Source organism: Physeter macrocephalus, chromosome 12 (genome assembly GCF_002837175.3).
Source record: "Physeter macrocephalus isolate SW-GA chromosome 12, ASM283717v5, whole genome shotgun sequence".
Taxonomy (NCBI): Eukaryota; Metazoa; Chordata; class Mammalia; order Artiodactyla; family Physeteridae; genus Physeter; species Physeter macrocephalus.
In genome coordinates, this window is record NC_041225.1 from 63,067,986 (window position 1) to 63,086,506 (window position 18,521).

An 18,521-nucleotide genomic window follows, 5' to 3' on the forward strand; every position below is an offset into this window, starting at 1 on the left:
CACCAGCTGGGAGAAAGAAGGCCCTGGCTCAGTCTCTTTCAAAATCTCTGCTAATGTTTGAAACAAAAAAAAAATCACAATGTTCACTCGTCACCCCCATAATTCGTCTGGCTTTGAATGCAGCCACTTTATCTGCTGACTTGAACACAGTTGTTGTTCTCCCCTGAAGTGACAGATTGAGTTCGCTGAGCAGGTTGAATATGTCACAAAAGTAAGGAAGTTTTGCGACCCACTCTGTGTCACTGAAATGTGCTGCCAGTGGTAACTGTTTTTCTAATAGTAATCTCTGGAGCAGCTCTCATAACTCAGAAACCTTGGGCAGTGATCTACCTTTAGAAAGCCATCTCACTTCTGTGTATAACAGAAGACGTGTGTGCTCTGCATCCTCATAGAGCTGCTCAAACAGACGTGAGTTAAGGGCATGTACTTTAATGTGGTTGATAATTTAATAACATCCTGCAAAACACTGTTAAGTTCAGGTTACATTTTTTGGCTAGCCAGCATTTCTCTATGGATGACACAGTGCGTAGACTCACATTCAGAAGCAACCTCTTTGACCAGAGTAGTAAAACCAGAAAGCCATCCAATCATGGCAGCCACTCCATCTGTGCATATACCAACACAAAATGACCAATTCAGTTTTCTTGATATGTAATCATACAAAGACTTGAACAGCTCTGCAGCTGTGGTGTTGGTTGGCAACAGAAGTGCACATAACATATCCTCATGCACATCCTCCTGAAAAATATATCGCACAAAAACAAGCATTGTTGCCTTGTTGTCAACATCAGTAGACTTGTCAACCTGGATTGCATACCACGGTGACTCATTAATCTTCTCTAACAATTATGCCTCAATATCTTCTGCTACTTCATCAATTTGTCTAGTTATGGTGCTAGCCAAAAGAGGAACGCGTGCCACCTTTTGAACTGCAGCCTCTCCTAAAAGTTCATGACAAATGTCCTTAGCAGCAGGCAGGATCAACTCTTCACCAACAGTAAAGGGCTTCTTAGCTTTAGCAATGCGGTTAGCCACTAAGAATGATGATCTCAGTGCAGACACATTTGATGAAGTGGTGGCCTTCAATAATTGCTTCTGTTCTTCGTGTTCACGTTTTTTTTTTCTTTTGAAAAACTCCAAAGGCTTGTCTTTTAATGCAGAGTGCTTCATCTCCATGTGATGAAGCAGTTTTGAAGGTTTCATGGCTTCGCTGGATAGTCGGTCGCCACATGTTATACAAAGCGGGCTTGGAGAATGTGAATCACCTGTTGCAATGAACCCATAATTTAAGTACGACTCTTGGAATTTTCTTTTAAACGCAGCTTTCTTTTTGTTGGCAGTCTTAGAGTCTTCTGCTGTCTCATCATTGGGTCTTTCCCTCTTTTCAAAGAAGCTCCAGTGACGTTTGTTTTTTACTCGTTTTTGTTAGGGTTAGCTTGTGGGCTTACCAAAACTGTGACTGAGACAAGTGAGCAGTGAGGGAAAGAGGCGCAGACAGAAGTGGTAAATAAAATAATGAGCGGGCCACGCACAGACTGAAATAAGCGTCGGATTCTGACTTAAAGCCTGCCACCAGATGCAGCTGTACAACTGAAGTACATCAACTCCCTTGCCACGATAAAGCCTGCCACCAGATGCAGTTTAATTGTCACTTGCCACTCACTGGTAGGGTTTTGATATGAGTCTGCAAGCAATTGATTTATTATGGTCTCTGTGCAGTCAAACCTCTCTGCTAATGATAATCTGTATCTGCAGCTGCTCCCCAGCGCTAGCATCACCACCTCAGCTCTACCTCAGATTATCAGGCATTAGATTCTCATAAGAAGCCTGTAGCGTAGATCCCTTGCATACGCAGTTCACAGTAGGGTTCATGCTCCTATGAGAATCTAATGCCACTGCTGATCTGACAGGAAGCAGAGCTCAGGCGGTAATGCAAGCAATGGGGAGCGGCTGTAAATACAGAGGAGGCTTCGCTCGCTCACCCACTGCTCACCTCCTGCTGTGTGGCCTGGTTCCTAACAGGCCACGGACTGGCACAGGTCCGTGGCCCAGGGGTTGGAGACCCCTGCTCTAGAAGACTGTGAGTACCTGCCTTAGCCAGAAAAAATATATCATGAGGAAAATCAAGATCTTTGCACTGGAAGGGACTCAAGAGATCAACTTGCCCAATCACTGCCTTGGAGATGGAGAACAAGACAAGGATGGTCACTATCACTACTTCTATCAACATAGTACTGGAAGTCCTACTCATTTCAATAAAGAAAGAAAAAATGTAACAGCTAAAATTGAGAAAAAAAGAAATAAAACTTTAAATATGTACAGATAATATTATTGCATAAATAGAAAATCCAAGAGTCTACAAATAGTATTAGGCCTAGTAAGAAAGTGTAGCAAGATTGCTGGGTACAAAATTAACACAGAAAAATGATTCTATTTCAATACATAACAATAAACATGAAAAAATGAAAAATTTTTAAAGTGATCACTTACATTTACCACAAAAATGAAGTATTTATGAATGAGTCTAACAAACTTTATGCTGAACTTCTATAAAACATTATTAAACTTTATTAAGAGACATTTTAAAGGATGTGCTAAGAAATGCAGAGGTATACTATATTCATGGACGGATGAGTTGGTATTGTAAAGATGTCATTTTCCCCAAATTTATATATAGATTCAATACATCTCAATCAAAATCCCAACATATTATTACATGTGGAATCTGGCAAGCTTATTGTAAAATTCATATGAAAGTGTAATAAGCAGAAAAACAAGGTGAAGGAATTGTCCTATCAGGTATCATGACTTACTACAAAGCCATAGTAATTAAGACAGTGTGGCATTGGCACAGACATAGAGAAAGAGATCAATGAAACAGAATAAAGAGCCCATGAACAGATCCACACATATATGGATACTTGATATATGATAGAGGTAGGATTACAGAGCAGTGGGAAAGAAAAGACTTAAAAAACGATACTGAAAAATGAGTTATGGGGAAATGTGCTATAAGGGAGGAGTAAGTCCCTTGTAGGGTCTTTAAGGATCACTCCAACATTAATTACCCTTAGAGAGGCATATGAAATGAAAGGATTTATTATACTCACAGGTCCTAGAAGAGGGAGGCATGGCAGGCTACGCAAGGTCAGTTATATCTCAATTTAAAAAAAAAAGAATGCAGGGACTTCCCTGGTGGCACGGTGGTTAAGAATCCTCCTGCCAATGCCGGGGACATGGATTCGATCCCTGGTCCAGGAAGATCCCACATGCTGTGGAGCAACTAAGCCCGTGCGCCACAACTACCAAGCCTGTGCTCTAGAGCCCATGAGCCACAACTACTGAGCCCACGCACTGCAACTACTGAAGCCCAAGTGCTCTGGGGCCCACATGTAGCAACTACTGAGCCCACGTGCTGCAACTACTGAAGTCCACACACCTAGAGCCTGTGCTCCGCAACAAGAGAAGCCACCGCAATGAGAAGCCTGCGCACTGCAACGAAGAGTAGCCGCCACTCGCCACAACTAGAGAGAGCCTGCGCACAGCAACGAAGACCCAACGCAGCCAAAGGAAAAAAAAAAAAGAATGCATATAGTATATTACTTATTTACCAAGCCTAATAGACTAAACTACTACCTTAAACTACAGTTGGCCCTCTGTATCCATATGTTCTGCATCTGTGGATTCAACCAATTGGATATCAAAACTATTCAGGGAGGGGGCTTCCCTGGTGGCGCAGTGGTTGGGAGTCTGCCTGCCGATGCAGGGGACACGGGTTCGTGCCCCGGTCCGCGAGGATCCCACATGCCGCGGAGCGGCTAGGCCCGTGAGCCATGGCCGCTGAGCCTGCGCGTCTGGAGACTGTGCTCCGCAACGGGAGAGGCCACAGCAGTGAGAGGCCCGCGTATCGGAAAAAAAAAAACAAAAAACAAACAAACAAAAACAAACGAAAAAAACCCCAAAAACTATTCAGGGAAAAGAATTCCAGAAAGTTCTAAAAAGTAAAACTTGAATTGGCTGCACTTCAGCAACTATTTACAGGGCATTTACATTGTATTAGGTATTATAAGTAATCTAGAGATGATTTAAAGTATCACAGAAGGACTGCATAAGTTATTTGCAAATATTACACTATTTTATATGAGGAAGTTGAGCATCCTAGGATTTTGGTATCTGTGGGGGTCCTGGAACCAATCAATACTGAGGGATGAGTGTATATGAGATGCTGTTATTCAACAATTTTTGTTAAGACAAAACGGCAATTTCCTACAGTTTACCCTAGTATTGTTTAGGGTGCATACACAGATGGTAAAATCATAAGGAAAGCAAGGTAATGATGAACTGAAAGGTCAGGATAGTGTTACCCCTCTGGGGAGGAGGGAGGGAGATTTGACTGAAAGAGGTGGAGGCGAGGGAGGGGGGACTTCACAGGTACTGGAGAAATTCTACTCTATTTCTTGACCTCATGGGTGTTCACAAAGATAGCTGCTTTATAGTCCTTCCTTAAGCTATAAATAAGTTTTATGCATTTTTTAAAAGGAAAATAAGAAAAATATAGATGCCGATTCTGAACTCAGGGCACACTAGCCAAACAAGTCTTCTACGGTTGAGTGGCAGAGAGGGCAGGGTACCTCCTGCTGGAAGCCAGGGGGCCCACGTTGCAGATTACCTGCAACAGTTGCCTGGCACCGTTGATTTGTCTTGTTTTGTTTATCCCAGATAACAATTGGTAATACTTTTATTATCCCACTTATAATGTATATTGATATATACTAAATTAGTTATGTGTTTCCCCAATAAAGGGTGAGCCCATTGAGGGCAAGGACTGAGAAGTTTCCATGGATGGCCCAGTGAAGCTGAGTACCTGGCACACTGTAGATACTCGACGAAAAGTTGGCTGAGAGGATAAATTCCAGAGGAATGGATGGGTGGACAGATGGATGGATAGAGAGCTTAATGGTTGCAGGTCTTTATTGAATAGGGGATTTTCTTTTCAGAACTAGTGAAGAGAGTTTTACAGCCAAACACTATGAATAGAGTGGCTTTATATGTGTAAAAGTATAGTATAAACGGAGTATAGTATAAACTATTTTTAATGATTTAGTGACTGGGACAACACACGCTGTGTTTTGAATACTCAGCGATGCTGCCCCCACCCCCGTCTAATTATGCTGCTAAGACTTGTTTCTAGGACTTGCCAGCCACACAGGGCCTGCTATTTCCTTGCACAGCTGCAGGGCACCTACTCACTTCGTGTTTATGTAAATAGCACTCCCTGAGTTGTGCAGTGAGGAGCTTCTCAAAACCTGCCTTTGTTGGGGGAACTGTAGAGCAAGGGACACAGGGATGACCCAGGAAGGGGGTTGTCGGAAAGTCACCCCGTGTGCAGGCTGGTTCCTTGATGCGTCCTCAGTCTTGGAGGCTGCACTCAGGAGACACGGTGCAGGGAGACAGCTTCCTTCTTCACTCTCTCCCCCCCTTCCTGTTCCCTTCCTTCTTGCCTGCCTTCCTCCCTCTCTCCCCTCCTCTTGTCCTTCTCTCTCTTCTCTCCCTCTCTTTTTCTCTCTTCCCTTTCCCTTCCTTGATTTTCTTTGTCCCCTCTGCCTCTCTCCGTCCTTGCCCTTGTCCCTCTTGTCTCTCTCTCTCACTCCCCCTTTCCTTCCCCAACCCTGCACGCGGCACTCTTTCCAGTCCCCTATTTATCTCTCCTACCGTCAGTCAGCTGGACCCAGTGTAAAGAAACCCAAACATTTTACCTACCCTTCCCTCCCCTCCCCAAGGAACAATACTGCCTGTGGTTTTCAGGAGGCTGAATTCCCTCTGAACCCTTCACCCCATCTACTCTCCATCCATGCCCACAGTCCACTGACCCCTCTGGGTGGCCTGGAATCTGCTCCACCAAGTGGCCACGAAGCCCCCTTGGGCTGGCCTGGGACCCCTTCCCAACCACAGCCAGAGAAGGGGCCATTTGTTACTTCTAAATGTATCCATCCTCAGCTCCATGAGCAAATGCCCCCGTTTCTGGACCCCATAATAGAAACAGATTTTGGCTGTCCTTCTCTTCATCCTAAAGAAGAGCTGCTTTTGCAATAAGGGGCATTAGAAAATTGTCGTCTGCCAGGAACACATAGATGTTTTTTCTCCACAGTCTCTGCCCTGGGCTGATCTGGCCTGATTGACAGGAGAGAGAGAGATCATGGGATGAGGGGTAGAAGGAGGCTGGGAAGGGGGCTGGAGAGAGTACACAGAAGCAGAGGGAAAGAAAGATCAAATTCCAGAATTTTAGAACTGGAGGAGGAGAAGGATGGTCATCCAGTAGGACTGTCCCAGCACACACACACCAGCCATTCTGCAGAGGAGGAAACCGAGGCCACAGAGACAAGAAGCAGTCTGCTTCCACCCTTTCCCACATCGATAATTGGCAGAGTCCGGACCAGCCGGCAGGTCTCCTGACTCTAATCCCAGCCCAGCATCGCCTGACTCAAGGCAGAGAAAGCTGACTGTCTTGGCAGCAGAATGAAACCTTTTGATTTACAAGGAATTCTGAGATATCTTCCAGTTGACAGTCTGGAGAATTGCATAAGCCCACACTTCTGCGGGGCAGCATTTAATGAAATGAACACATGAGTTATTCATTTTTCATTAAGGATGACATGCAGAGAGTCCATATCTAAGGATGAAAAATAGGTCCCATGGTCCCACGGAACACTTGTCTCAAAACACAAACATTGACTGTCATATTCATTATCTCTTGTAACTCTCACAGAGACAAGGAAAGCTAGGTAATATTGCTCTAGTGTTAGAAAGGAGAAAACTGAGGCTCAGAGAGAGCAGGTAACAAGCCCAAGTCACCCAGCGAGGGAGTGACAGAGTCAGATATACACCCCAGGAGGCTTTGGTTCAGCTTCAATAAGCTGTCCAGGCAGGAATGGGAGGCTACTGGGCAGGGCCTGGGGTCTAATTGTGCAGATGCCACTCAGACCAGGGCCCAAGTTGCAGATGGATGCTTCAAAGACAAAGGGGCCCTGGGTCCTGGTGAGGGAATCCTGGGCTTTAGTGTTCAGCCAGGCCCAGCTGGACAGTGGCCAAGCCTATGAAGTCTAGGGGACAGTGGGGCCGTGAAAATGTTGCCTGACGGGCTCTGATTTCACTGCTTGCCCATTCCCCAGCCTCGGAGCAGCCTGGCATCTGCATCAGGAACCCCAGCCAGGGCCCCATCTCAGATGCAGGTACAAGTGTGGGCCTTGGAGCCAGGCAGCCCCGAGTTTGAATCCTAAGCCCGCCACTCAGTAACTGTCAGACCCTGAAAAGGTGCTTCAATAGTTACATAACAATACCTGCCTCTGGGCATTGTACTGAAAATTATTATTATTATTAACAGCAACTATTTAATAGTAATGACAACTGATATGTATTGAGGGCGTTTTATGTGCCACGCACTAGACTAAGCATTTTACTACGCTACCTGAGTTAACCTTCAATACAACCCTCTGAAGTGCACTATTATTAGCTCCATTTTACCTCTGAGGAAACGAAAGCGCAGAGAAGTTACTTGCTTGCCCAGACCATAGAGTTAGCAAGTGACCAGATCGGCCTTTGAACCGAGCTGTGTGTGCACCCCCAGCCCATTGACATGACTATAAGCAAAGTACTGAGCACATAGAAGACACTCAAGAAATGGGAGTTCCAGTCCCTTCTTTTTCCCCTAAAAGCCCAGATTCCCACAGTGCCCTCCGGGACTTGCTTTTGGGCTTGCCTACACAGAGTTCTCTGGAAGTCAGGAGAAAGCTGGAGGTGGGGGGGATGAGGGGGGGGGATCTCTCATTCCAGGCTCCTCTCCCCTCCCCCCGGCTTCCTTATAGGGTTTGGCAAAAGCTGCTTCACTCAGGGCCTCTTGTGTTGCTGGAAACAATGCAAGTTTATTTTGGCAACGCAAAGAGAGCCCAATTCTCCCGCTCTGGATGGCTGTGTGGGAAGAGGACCCAGAGAATGTGGCCCAGACCCCGTCAGTTCCCGTTATCCTCCCAGCACGTCCATGGCACAGGCATAGCCATCACATGCAGCTTGGAGAAGGAAATGAGATAAGAGCTTTATTTCCACTTCATACAGATAAGATTTGCCCGCCCCTTCCATGTTCCCCCTCCAAAAAGAAGTCAAGCTGAGGGCATGGTGCTGCGGTTAACCACCCGCTCGTAACCTACCCCGCTCTTATCTCAACCCTGTGGGCCCTTCATCTGGCAGTGTCCTCACCAGGGCATCTGGCTACCTGTGCTGATTAAAGTCATTGACACTCAGAGTTGCAGGGGATCGCCTGCTCCAAACCCCTAGCTGGCTTAGATTCACAGTCAGCCAGCACTTATCCAATGCCAATCCTGGGCCAAGCAAGGAGTACTTTTGCATCTGTGCGTTCATATTTCAGAATCCTCAGCCTGCCTTTTTTCAGAAAAGCCTTCTTTCCCCGTTTTCACAAAAGCGGAGCCTGTGGCTCAGGGAGGTGAAGCAGCTGGCTGAAGGTCATGGAGTAGGTCAGAGGTCGAACCAGGATGGGGTCTTCCAACTCGGACACCAGCCTCAGCTGCCCCAGCACAGGAGGCGTCCCTTCTGCAACCCTCTCAATGGAAGCTTCATCCAGGATTTGTATGAGCTCCTCTGGTGTTCCCTGGGAAAGCCTCATCTAAATGGCCTCTCAGGTGAGCTAAAATCTGCCTCCTTGTCACCTTCTCTCACAGGTCCCCAAAGTCCTAAATCTAACTCCAGGAAAAAAGGGGAAATCCAGATCTCTGCCCTTGGCCATACCCATTCTTCAGAGATGGGAAAATGGCTCCAGATGGTCCCTCATCCTGTCCCAGGACCGGGCGTGGGTGGGGCTGGGAACCCTCCCAAGGAGACTGGCCATCGGAACACTGGCTCTGTGGGCCTTCCCTGGCTTTCTCTTCTGACTGCCCCACCTGGCTCTGGGTGGGAGTTAGGGGAAGCTTGAAGTGAAAGGTGCAAGCAGGTGAGCCTGCCAGGCAGGCCCCAGGTGAGAGGAATGGATGGGGACTCCTGCCCTGGCCCAGAGAATCAGAAATGTTCAGCAACACCGAGGAAGGCACCGCTGAGTGGGCTGTGACCATGAGTGGGCTGTGACCCGTGGTGGGGGGAGAGCCCTCAGGCCCTAGCGGGCACACACTCCACACACCCAGCTTGGCCCAGGGCCAGGTAGGGGAGGTGCTGATCTGCCAGCAGTAATGGCCCAGCTGATAGCTTTCAGAGCTCGTTGAAGGAGGCTGGTAGGGCAAGCTTCATCTTGGTTTCCAGATGTGGAAGATGAGCCCCAGAGAACTGAGATGCCTTCCCAAGGCCACACAGCCAGTGAGGGGCAGAGTGAGGCCCGAATGCAGGACCTCGAGCTCCTTTTCTGCTCTGCTGTGCCCCCCTCTTCCTCTGTCGACTCTAGGAAGACGGGTCCGGGCACAGCCGCAAAGACGCAGATGGGAATGAGCATGCTCGGTCAAAGGGCAGTGAGGAAAGGGACAAATGGGTTGGTTGATTGAATCAGCAAGACTTCATCTTCCTGAGCGCCCCCAGCCCAGGACAGCCCCACTCGGTCCACCCTCTCTACTGCCTCCCAGCTCTGAAGAGGAGACCAGATCTGTGCTTGCAGTTCCTGCCAGGGCGAGGCTGAAACACTTATGGTTCCTATTTAAAGCCATACCTCATTCCTCATTTCAGCACCAACCAACAATTAAACCTGATTCAATCAATTTAAACCGGGCCTCACAATCGGCCTGTCCCTGGCTATTTAAAACCCTCTCCTGGCCTCTGAGGCCCTGAGGAACCGGGACTGTTTGTCCTGCCAAGAGCAAAGCTCTGCCTGCCTCGTTCCGGATATGGATCCAGATCTGGACGCATGTAGCGTGCGGGACCTGCTCTAGCGGCTGGGCCCCCTGCGGCTCTGTGCCCCTATGGCCTTCTGTTGGGGCTGTCTTTGCCAGCCCAGGCCTGGACTGGCTTTCTGGTGGGGCTCAGGGATGGCTTCTGGGAGGGGTCAGAGATACCAGAGAAGGGAGCAGGGGGAAGCCAAGAAAAGGCAAGAGCCCACTTAAGAGGTCGTATGAGCCCCAAGTGCACACACTTTTGGTTCTTTGTTGGTTTTATTTGGGCCCTGAGCAAATGTGGCCACCTGGGGAGTGATGAGAACATCATAACCTGGATTTGAATCCTGATCTGGCAATCGACTACCCAGTCCTGTGACCTTGGCTGGGTCTCTTGGGCATTCTCAGCACCACCATCCTCACCAGTATAATGGGAATTCCAAAAATCTCTCCCAAACCATCTGCCTGGGTTGCTAAGAGATCCTCCACATCTGACCATCCTGGTAAAAGCACTTGGAAAATGAGAAGTTCTACGGCATGGAAGTTATGAGTAAAGCAAGCCTGAGCTTGTACTGGGTCTGGTGATATGAGGGCAGCATGGTGGATTCCAACACATGGTCATAAGAGTGATGCCTGGTGTCCACATTGTGCTCTGGGGCTGTAGGAACACACAACGGATCACCAAGTGCGGATGATGACCCTTCCAGGCTGAGGACTCAGTCCACAATGGTGTAGTCAAGGAGGTCTTCTGGGAGGCAGTGGGCTGGAGCTGAATTTTGAAGGCTGAGCAAGACTGGAATAAACTGAGAGCAGGAGGGAAGCTAAACTAGGTAGAGAGCCACTGAGAGCTGGCAAAGAACTTCCTCGGCCATTTCCCATTTAATCTTCATGATCACCCCCATTTTAAATGAGCGGCCACTGAGAGATTTGGGCAGCCAGATACTGGCTTGGAACTCCTGACACCAATTGCCTGGTGCACTCTGCCCCACTCTGCCCCATCCGGAGAGCAGAGAACACCAGAGATAAGAGAGGGGAAATCCAGGAGAGTGGGAAGGCGGAAGGTCTCCCAGCAGGGCTCTTCCCTCTGGGATTCCTAACGCATATCCTTCTCAAAGGAAGAAAATGCACAAAAGACGCCATTTGGAGGCTGAGAGATCCTGGGAGAAATTGAGGAGGGGCTGAGGAGAAGCGGGTAGTGACAGCCTACTATCCCCGTCACTGAGGGGAGCCTGAGCTGCCCTGACAGGGGAGAAGGGTCTTTCAGGTCCCCAAGTGCTGGTGTGTGGGAGGAAACAATAGCCTCTTCTCTGAGGCCCCAGGGACAAGGAGGAGTGAGATCACATCTGGGGAGGGAGGGGGCAGGGACACAGGATGTGAGCGAGCTCCCGGGGGAGGCGGGCCTTGAGAACGGCAGCCTCCCTCCCTAAAGTTCTCCACAGCCTCTGTCCCAATCTTCCTCCCTCCTCCAGGTTCCTGGGCCATAGTCAGGACTATCTGACCCTTCTAGGATTCTTCAAGGGTCTCGCAGACCCAACTAGACTGTCAGTCCCTCAATGGCAGCTCCACAGCCTCACGCATGTTAAGAGCTCAGGGCCTGGCATAGGGCAGCACCTTCGTGGGCAGGTGAGGCTCCAGTCCTGCCACTTATCAGCTGTGTGATTTTAAGCCTGTCCCTTAACCTCCTTGAGATTCTCTTGTGCAATGAAGGTAAAAATAGGACCTATCTCACAAGGTCACAGTGAAAATTAAATGAGCTAATCAGAGTACATGCTTACCAAAAATATCTTCATTTGGTGTACCCCAGGGCAGCTAGCACAGACTCAGTATTTAGTAGTATATAACTTGACAATTAGTTGATTAGCTACAGCACTGAGGACTGGGATCGGATAGGAGGGAAAGCTCTCTGACAGGGACCCATGATTCCAAATGCAGGACGGAGGTTATCTGGGGAATTTCCTTCCTTTGAAGCCTCAGGAACATGGCAGTCCCCAAGTCAGTCTGCCCTGAGCGTCTCACACCCCCATATCCTGGGCAAATCAGGAGCCCCTAGACTCTCCCTGGGATCTTCCTGGGGGAGTCTTGGCCCCTGCCTTATGATTGGGGTGGGACAGGAGACTCAGGGACAGAGCCACCCTCCTCTTTGAAGCTTAGCAGGCAAGCACAGGGATGCTGGCTTCCTGGGAGGCGGGGGACAAGGGGAAGAGAAAGGAACCCCTAATCCAAGATTGTGCAGAGGCTGTGTGAAGATTAAGTAAGAGGTCATACATCAGTCTCTAAACCAAGGCCTCTGAAATTTTCTGTAAATGACCAATTTTGAAAAAATCCAATCAGTCACAGACCAATGCTTTTAAAAAGTACAACTAACATGAATTACTAGAAAAAAATGATCACACTGTTGAATACTGTGGCAATATCAAATGGCTCTAAAAATGTGTGTTTAATCTCAATTTCCAGACTTATCAGCAGCTGGTGACAAATGGTTTATACCAGACAACAACCACACTACACTTGGTTCAGACACTCCATAAACGGTCATTTCCCTCTTTTCCTTCATGCAGTCTTACCACCTCCTTGACTGGATGGGCAAAGGGGTTCTGAGAGCCGCTCACCGTGTGTTTAGAAACCACCATCTCCCCCGGCTTCCCCTGGTCCTCATCTATGGCCATATAGCCTCTGTTTTTCTGGGACAGTCCTAATTATATATATCCTGTCTCATGGAAATGTGTTCTGACTTTTTTTGATGTCTGCCATGCAATAGACATGTTCCTGAAAGGATGAGCATAAATTCTGTATTTACGCAAAGCAGGATGTGGAGAACTGGGTCCCAAGGCAGAAAGCCCTTCCCAGGGGTGAGTGTAGAAACAGAGTGTCCGTCTGTCAGGATATAGTGCAAAGGCTTCCCCTGGGAACTAGAAGTTACTACTTTTTGAGCACCTAAAATATGCCAGACCCTGAGCTCCACGAGCAATCTATCTGTCTTTCCCAGAGATTCTACAAGGTAGACATTATTTTGTCTGACTTAACAGGTGACATCTCAACTCTGTGAGTTCCTAGAAGGAGCTATGCAGGTGCTTTACGGCAGCCCAGAGGGTTTCAGAACAGCCCCTCCCAAATGCTGATCCTGAAGGGGCTTCGTAAAAATGCAGATTCTCCAGCCCCACACCCTAGGTTCTGCCGCCAGAAGCCTGGGTGGCACCCACGATGTCCAAGTGATTCTGAGGATGGGTCTGCTCTGGCATCACTGTTCTCACTGCCGCTCAGGCCTGGAGGCAACCCGAGAGAGCCCATACGATGCAGTCCTCAAAAGTGAAGACTTTTTGGGCCAAGATGGCAGAGTAGAAAGACCCTGAGCTCACCTCCTCTCACAAGCACACCAAAATCACAACTATCTGCAGAACAACCATCGATGAAAAAGACTGGAACCTACCAGGAAAGATTTTCTACAACTAAAGACATAAAGAAAAAACCACAATGAGACGGGTAGGAGGAGGGGTGGACTCGAGATAAAATCAAATCCCATACTCCCTCCCCCACTCCGATGGGCAACCCACAAGCTGGGGAATATATTGCAGAGATTCTGAGACTGGAGGGAAAGTGGCAGGACACAAACGCTAGATAAATGAAGAGGGGGAGCAGCTGCTGGGATGCAATAAAGACTGGCTGGAACCAGCTGAGACAAAGGCAGCTTCACATTGACTGTTAGCTCATTATACCTTCATTGCAATACTAAAAATTACTTCCCCTTAGGCCATGACAGTTCTGAGACAGACCATAAAAGGCCAAAAAGTGGGCAGTGGCCCAATTCCTGGAAAATCCTCACACTTCAGACCCCTGTCTCATTGTGACATCCAAACCCAAAATGGGGGTGACTACAAGCACCCCAAAGGACTCCCTGGTAGGATGCATGTTAGCTAACTGGGGTAAATTTAGACAGGATGGCTTAAGAAAAAAGAAATTAATTTTCTTTTGCAACACTGCATGGCCCCAATACAAACTAGGGGACCAAGAGATCTGGCCAGAAAATGGGTTACTGAATTAAAATACCATCTTGCAGCTGGACCTATTTTGCAAAAGGGAAGGTAAATGAGGGAAAGTCCCATATGTCCAAATGTTCATGACCCTATTCCAAGATCCAGATCTAAAAAACTCTTGCTGAATGTGCCTGGCTCACAACCCTTCAAAGTGTCTTCTTCCCCCACAGGAGCCCAGTGTTTTAGATGATCCCCTTATGAGTTCACCTCCTTGAGGTCCACAACCAGGAACTCCTACCACCCCCCCAATTCTGAGGAAGGACAGCCTTCTGGAGTCTACTCCTAGCGCCGCATCTGGGCTGCTGAAAACCCCACCACCTTATCCAGCCCTGTCCTATAACCTCTGTTACCGGTGCCATACTACACGAAACAGGGTTACCTACCGGCCTCCTACTATCAAACTCTGTCCCTCAAGGGAAGTGCCAGGAACAATCAGAGTCCACGTCCCTTTTCCTATGGGTGACTTAACTACTTGCAAAGAGAAACCTGGACATTTTTCTGAGGACCCCAGTCAGTTCGTGGAAGAATTCACCAAGCTGACAATGTCTTAAGAACTTACTTGGGGGGGCTTCCCTGGTGGCACAGTGGTTGAGAATCCTCCTGCCGATGCAGGGGACACGGGTTCATGCCCCGGTCCGGGAGGATCCCACATGCTGTGGAGCGGCTGGGCCCGTGAGCCATGGCCACTGAGCCTGCGCGTCTGGAGCCTGTGCTCCGCAACGGGGACAGGCCACAACAGTGAGAGGCCCGCGTACCGCAAAAAAAAAAAAAAAAAAAAAAAAAAAAAAAAAGAGTCATTGCTCTAGGGAGCTCTTATAGGATAAAATGGTATGTAGAAGTCAGTATCTGGGTACTAGATGTGCTCATTGCTAAAGGGCTTCCCTGGTGGCGCAGTGGTTGAGAGTCCGCCTGCCGATGCAGGGGACACGGGTTCGTGCCCCGGTCCGGGAAGATCCCACATGCCGTGGAGCGGCTAGGCCTGTGATCCATGGCCGCTGAGCCTGCGCGTCCGGAGCCTGTGCTCCGCAACGGGAGAGGCCACAACAGTGAGAGGCCCGCGTAATGCAAGAAAAAAAAAAAAAAAAAAAAAAGAACTTACTTGGGGGACCTACAGGTCCTTCTGTTTACCTGCTGCACCTTTGAAGAGAAAAGCCAGATCCCTGTTGCAGCCCAGGCACATGCTGATGAACCGGCAGCCCCAAATCAAGGACATATAACCTACCTTACAGGAGGGGATGCAATCCCCAACCAGGACCCCCACTGGGACTATCAACAGGAAGGTAGAGGGCTTGAACACAAGAACCACGTGATAAATTGCTTCATAGAAGGGATGAAAAGGTGTGTTGTTAAGCCTGTTAATTATGATTAAGTCAGAGAATTAACACAGAGGAAAGGCGAGAATCCAGCCCTCTGCCAGGACCGTCTGATGGAAGCCTTTAGAGAGTATACCAATATCAATCCTGATACCCCCGAAGGGCAAGTCCTAGTAAATACCCATTTTATCACTCAATCTGCCCCAGACAGAAGGAGAAATTTACAGAAGGCAGCTAGGGGACCCTAAACCCCCATGAATCAGCTCATGAACCTCGCCTTTGGAGTATTTAACAATAGAGATAAGGTTGAGGAAGCAAAAAGAATTCAGGGACAACAACAAAAGGCACAATTATTGGTGGCAGCCCTATAGCCCCTGCACCAGCAGGGTTACCCTCCCTTGTAAAAGCTCATGGCAGGGACAGGATCTGGAAAATCTGGATCAGAGCCACTGCCTCACCAAGAAGGGTCCTGTTTGAAATGAAGCCAGGAGGGCCACTGAAAGGACGAATGCCCTCTGTATGGGAAAAGTCCACCGAGACCCTGCCTGATAGGCAAACGAGAGGACCACTGGAGGCAGGACGGCCCCCAGTCCTGAAGAGGAATTGGGGCTCCCAAACCGATGATGGCCAAGAGGACTGAAGAGTTATGGGGCCCGGGACCCTCCTTGGCTCCCAAAGGACACCCGGTCATTTCCCTGAAGGAGCCTCAGGTAACCCTTGTTGTGGCAGGTAGGAAAGTTACTTCCTCCCCATCCTGCATAGTAATGGGGATCGACGGACAGCCCAAAGCCAAACGATTCACAGCCCACCCTCAGCTGCTTATTAGGAAGTTTTACCTTTGCACATCAGTTTCTCCTCATGCCTGAGTGCCCCGTCCCCTTGTTGGGAAGCGATTTGCTCACTAAATTCCATACAACAGTACAATTCAGAGACCCCCTCAGAGACGACACCCACCAGGAGAAACAGTTGCTCTTGGCCATGGAAGCCTGCCTCAGTCACAAGTCAGAGGAGGTCTCCCCTCTACCCCATATTGTTTCTCAAGTAAACCCCTCTGCCTGGGACACTGAAGTTCTGGCAAAGCTACCAATGTGCCCCCAGTTCAGATTTCATTAAAACCCAACGCTGATGACCCGTGGAAAAAATGGTACCCCTTGAGGCCCAAGGCCCAGTGAGGTATCCAGCCTTTAATAACCAAGTTTTTAAAATGTGGGCTGTTACTACCCTGCTAGTCTCTGGGTAATACCCCCATTCTGCCCATACAAAGGGAAAGTGGAGAATACAGGTTTGTTCAAGACCTGAGGGCAGTTAATGAGGCAGTGGTCTCAGTTCACCCGGTGGTCCCTAATCCATACACCATACTGACCTAGGTTCCAGAAAAATGCAAACTGGTTCACAGTGCGAGACCTAAAGGACGCCTTCTTTTGTATCCTCCTGCAGCCAGACTCCCAACATCTCTTTGCCTTTGAGTGGACAGATCCAGACACTCATAACACTTCCCAGCTAACCCAGACTGTACTGCCCCAAGGCTTCAGGGGTAGCCGCCACCTGTTTGGAAATGCATTAGCAAAGGAATTAAGAGAATTACAGTTGGTGAATGGGTCTCTCCTACAGTATGTGGATGACCTCCTAATTTCCAGTCCCACTAGGGAAGACAGATAAAAACATCATTCAGGGACTCCTCTGGTGGCACAGTGGTTAAGAATCCACCTGCCACTGCAGGGGACATGGGTTCAAGGCCTGGTCCACGAAGATCCCACATGCCGTGGAGCAACTAAGCCCGTGCACCACAACTACTGAGCCTGCTCTCTAGAGCCCACAAGCCACAACTACTGAGCTCGTGTGCCACAACTACTGAAGCCTGCGTGCCTAAGAGCCCATGCTCCACAACAAGAGAAGCCACTGCGATGAGAAGCCCGCACACTGCAACGAAGAATAGCCCCTGCTCACTGCAACTAGAAAAAGCCCGTGCTCAGCAATGAAGACCCAACGCAGCCAAAAATAAATAAATAAAATATAAATACATTTATTTAAAGAAAACATCATTCAGATCCTTAGCTTCCTAGGGGAACGAGAATACTGAGTCTCTCCTCACAAGGTCCAGATTCCACCCAACAAGTTAAGTACCTGGGATACATGCTCAACCCTGGGACAAGGACTCTAGCCCAGGACCAAAAGGAAGCCTTATGACCCCTCAACTCTCCCAGACTAAGAAGCACCTGAGGGACTTTTCGGGGATGGCAGGATTTTACAGGATCTGGATACCTGGATTTGGGCTCATAGCAAAGCCTCTCTATGAGGCCCTAAAAGGAGGTGAACACAAACCTCTCAACTGGGATGAAAACTGCCAACAGGCATTCCTAGCTCTAAAATAGAAATTAGGGACTGCCCCTGTGTTAGGTCTCCCAAACTTAGAAAAACCCTTTACCATCTATATAGCTGAGAGACAAGGGTAGCCCTAGGTGTCCTCACCCAAAAACTGGGGGACCTCTCTAGACCAATAGCTTATTTCTCAATACAACTTGATCAGGTGGCCACTGGATGGCCAGGATGTCTTAGGGCAGTGGCTACCACTGCTCTGCTGGTAGAAGAAGCCAACAAGTTAACCCTGGGACAATCACTGGAAGTGCTACCTCACCAGGCACAAGGAGTCCTAGGAGCAAAAGGACACCAGTGGCTGGCAGATGAATGACTCCTTAAATACCAAGCCCCCCTGCAAATCAAAACTACAATGAGGTATCACCTCACACCAGTCAGAATGGCCATGATTAAAAAGCCTACAAATAATAAATGCTGGAGAGAGTGTTGAGAAAAGGGAACCCTCCTACACTGTTGGTAGGAATGTAAATTGGTGCAGCCACTATAGAGAACAGTATGGAGGTTCCTTAAAAAACTCAAAATAGAGTTGCCATATGATCCAGCAATCCCACTCCTGGGGCACATATCTAGAGAACACTACAATTCAAAAAGATACATGCACCCCTATGTTCATAGCAGCACTATTTACAATAGCTAAGACTTGGAAGCAACCTAAATGTCCATCAACAGATGAACAAATAAAGAAGATGTGGCATACATACACAATGGAATACTACTCAGCCATAAAAAAGAATGAAATAATGCCATTTTCAGCAACATGGATGGACCTAGAGATTATCATATTAAGTCAAACAAAGACAAATATGATATCCCTTACATGTGAAGGGTAAGCTGTGACAAGGTGGGAGAGTGGCAGGGACATATACACACTACCAAATGTAAATTAGATAGCTAGTGGGAAGCTGCCGCATAGCACAGGGAGATCACCTCTGTGCTTTGTGACC